This window comes from Stylophora pistillata, chromosome 5 (assembly GCF_964205215.1).
Source record: "Stylophora pistillata chromosome 5, jaStyPist1.2, whole genome shotgun sequence".
NCBI lineage: Eukaryota > Metazoa > Cnidaria > Anthozoa > Scleractinia > Pocilloporidae > Stylophora > Stylophora pistillata.
In genome coordinates this window covers 25,868,624-25,872,620 of record NC_142523.1, presented here as the reverse complement: position 1 = coordinate 25,872,620, position 3,997 = coordinate 25,868,624, and the positions used below count along the sequence as shown (strand labels likewise).

General features: G+C 38.4%; 1 pseudogene; it reads right to left on the bottom strand.

The window, feature by feature from the left end:
• Positions 1–2,267: 2,267 nt before the first annotated feature.
• Positions 2,268–3,616, bottom strand: LOC148731066 (uncharacterized; annotated as a pseudogene).
• Positions 3,617–3,997: the final 381 nt, after the last annotated feature.

Here is a 3,997-nt window from a genome sequence, read left to right as displayed (position 1 = left end):
GTTTGTTTGTGATCATGAATGTCATGCAAATCACATCACTGAAAGTGAAAAAATTACGCGAAATGTCAGTTGTTTCACACAGAAAGCTTACCTCTAGAAGACCGTGAGAAAACTCGGTTTTGTCGGGATCTATCTTCAGATCAAAATCTAAATGTGCAAAGGCAATGAATATTGAGGCCTAACGTCCGCTGTAAGACACGATGAAGAAAGGTTCCCGTTTTCCACGCTCAGATCCGTCATCAATAACTAAAGTTCGTCGTAGAAAACCGAATTACTTCTGCTGAGATGGAGCAACCAAATAATTGCCAAATTTCTTAACATTGATCTTTACAAACCTTTCTTCTTGTGATCGAAAGAAAAACATATTTTTATTCATCCCTCCGTTTTACTTGAATTCCAATTTTGCGACACCCAATTCGAGATTCATTCTTCTGTTGGCTCGAAAGTATAACATGTGACGCTTGGCTGTGAAGAGCTCGGATTAGAATGTAGCTGCAAATAATTCATTTGGACGGGAGCTGAGAGCAAGCAATTTAACAGGTCGAATTCATATCTGATTCTGAATAGAATTGATGTTTATAAAGACCTCGCTGTTTGAAAATTTTTTACATTTATGAATGTATTTTTTTTAGTTTTTATCACAGATTTCATAACTGTAATAACGACCATAATAGAATTGAGATATGCAGCTCGTTTGGTACGCTGGAACGTGCTGAACTGAATTGATTTATATAATATATTTAAAAGTAACAGTATCTAAGAACTTAACAACAGTACTCGACCTTACCTTTTTCCTTGAGTGCCTTGCTTTAAAGATAAACATCTCATCCATATTCTACTTCTTCCTTTGATTCCCAAAATACGTTCACGTCGGACAGCCAGTAAAATATGATGTTCTGTTTCAGCTTTCAGTGAAACTAAAATTTGGTTGAGCATTTTGCCAAAACCTATTTTCAATTGTTATAAAAAACTTATTCAGGTTTGTTAAACTACAATAAATATTGAAGTTTTTCAATGAAATACACCCTGATTTTGTCCTTTGTTATTACAGACATGACTGACAGTAACAGATACTACGCCCCACAGCGCCACAGTCTTTCCGTCGACTTCCGACTATTCCCAAACCCACGACAGGCAAGCGGAGCACTGTTACTCCCGCGATCAACATTCACGATCATCTCATGAGAGGGACTTATACTAATGAAGAATTTTGTTCATGTCACGTGAAATTTACCTGACCCCCCTACAAGGCTCTGTACTGTATTTATGCCCCCCCCCCCTCATTGGCATTTCTTTGAAAAACTGTGTTGCTTCTTGCATTCAATCATGTGATCTGTTTTTAGCTTGTTGCCGCCAAAATTGTGACTTTCTTTGTTATCCAATACGTATTTTTTTCTTCCTTTTTCCTTTTTTCTTTTTTCCTTCTTTTTTTTTTTAATAAAATAAAACACAATAAAATCGACTGCCAGCGCAAAGCGTGGAAATCTGTTGTGGGTTTCATGACTGCAAAAACTCTGCTCGCACCTGAACTCTGCCGTTGAGACTTTAAGGAGAAATTCCAACATTAGCTGACTGTCAAACAATGTTGTGTGTATCTTATTAGAGGCTGGTCGCCTCTCAGCTTTTCCTGCCCACAGGGTGGGTGTGATTGAACTGAATGCAGAATGTCGTTAAAGTGCATGTTAAACAAGTGGATACCTTGTAATATTCCAGGGCTTAGTTTTTCTCCTTTTTCTCTCTCATTGATACAGAAGTACTCCTTTTCCAGAGTAACCTCTCTCTGGAACAGGGCTAAGATTTTTTAGAGGGGAGGTCCTAGTTTAGAGTTCCTGGTTGCATTTATACAAGAAGTGGCCTTTATAGATATCAGCAGGCTTTTAGTGATGGGATGGGAAGGACCGAAAAATGAAGTGTCTTGCATCGCAAGTTATTTTATACCACGTTTATTTTTCATAAATTGTGCATTTTGGCAAACTTGAACATTACGATTCTTGTATTGTTGGCGTCAAGTTTGGTTGTCACGGCTCCTTGCAGAACCTCATGCAAAAGCTTATTCTGACTAGCCCTGATCTATCTTAATTTACCTTTTTAATTTTTTTCTCAATGTAGGGTCATCTTTAGAGCAGTACGATAGAAATGTCTCTTCATTAAATGATCTTACAAAGAGACCCCTGGGTTACATGTAAGGAAGAGCAGTGTATCTCACTAATTATGCAGTCAGAAGTGAAAAAACCATGTGTATATGAGAATAATTTGACGTCCAGAGATGTGGAAGGCATGGCAAGTACCGTTTGTTTTGTAAGGAGAAATAAGATGTTGGTCTCTCTCAGGTTTAAAAGGTTAGGAGTAAAGATATTTATAGCTAGGGTGTAATGATAAAATTAAAGTTTGAAATTAAAAAACCATCTCTGGCAAAAATGATCAAAAACTACGAGCTTTCGACTGCCCGAAATGCAGTCTTCAACGGGTAAAATGAATGATAAGCAAGCGATGAGAGAATTCAAATAAAGACATGAACTGCGAAATAATGAGAATGTAAATTATTATATGAATATTTGTCAAAAAGAATGTTGTATTGTACTGCCCAGGTAACGGGCAAGAATTATTATCTGCGTTAGGTGTCATTCTGGTATGCCACGCTTCTAATGTTTTTCTGGTTCTAAAAGTACCTTTGTCAATAATTGACGCGTTTTCAAAATCAGTGGCGTGGTTGTTGGACCAGGTGTGATTAGCAATTCTAGAACCTTCGGCCGCAGTTTTTATATTTCTCAAATGTTCTTTTTTTCGGGTATTAAAAGCTCTACTGGTTTCCCCAATATAACAACACGAACAATTTGTACAAGGAACTTTATACACGACGTTGGTCAGCGATTCCATCGAAGGTCGGAATTTCGGAGCTGGGAACTGTTGTTTTAGAGTGGTAAATGGTTTGTTTACAACTGTGACATCATGTTTTTTGAGTGCACGTGTCAAAGGTTCATTTACCCCTTTGATGCAAGGAAGAGAATGGAGAGACTTACGTGACTCGGTTGCTTCAATCATCTCGAAAAACATTCCAACAAGTTCCTCTGGGGATACATTTGTTTTTAAGGATCGAGTTTTTCTATCCTGTATGTTTTTGATAAACTTAAATGGATAGCCGTTGGACTCCAAAGCTGTATGGACATAATTAAGTTCATGCTTTTTTCCTTCGGAGGAATTGGGTAGATTTAGAGCCCTGTGCAGTGGGGTGGTGCAGGAGAGTTGATGCTGTGCTGACCTTGTGTTGTCTGGCGTGATGGGAATTAAAATCTAAATATCTGTCTGTATCAATGGCCTTTCTGTAAACATCAACAACAATGACTCCATTTCTCTGGGAGACCAGAGTGTCGAGAAAGGAGATCTTTCCGTTACATTCAGTCTCGACGGTAAACGAGATGTTTGTGTCAATTGAATTTAAACTGTCATGGAAGGCTGAAACATTGTTCTTTCCAATGATGCAAAAACTATCGTCCACGTACCTTTTCCGAATCTTGGCGGGAACGGATGAATTATTGATTGCGGACTCTTCGATCTCCTCCTTGCAAAGATTGGCCAGAACGGGCGTGAGAGGACTGCCCATCGCACAGCCATGGACTTGTTTGTAAATTCTGTCATTAAACACAAAATAGTTGTTAGACAAGGTGAATTGAAGAAGTGTAGTGATATCATCAAAGTCCAAATTTGTCCTTGAAGAAAGAGTGGCATCTTGTTCAATTTTTTTTTATGTACATACATGCTTTACCTACAGGGATTGCGGTGAACAGTGAAAACATCAAAAGAGAACAAAACTTCATTATCATATATCTCTATATCAGATAATTCTTCGTTAAACTACAAAGAGTCGGTAACAGAGTATCTGCTACGATTCTGAAGCGGAGAAAGGATATCCGTCAGAAATTTGGACGTGTGGTGGAGCGCTAAGCCAATACAGGTGACGATGGGCCTCAGCGGGTCCCTTCTTTATCGTGCTTAACAG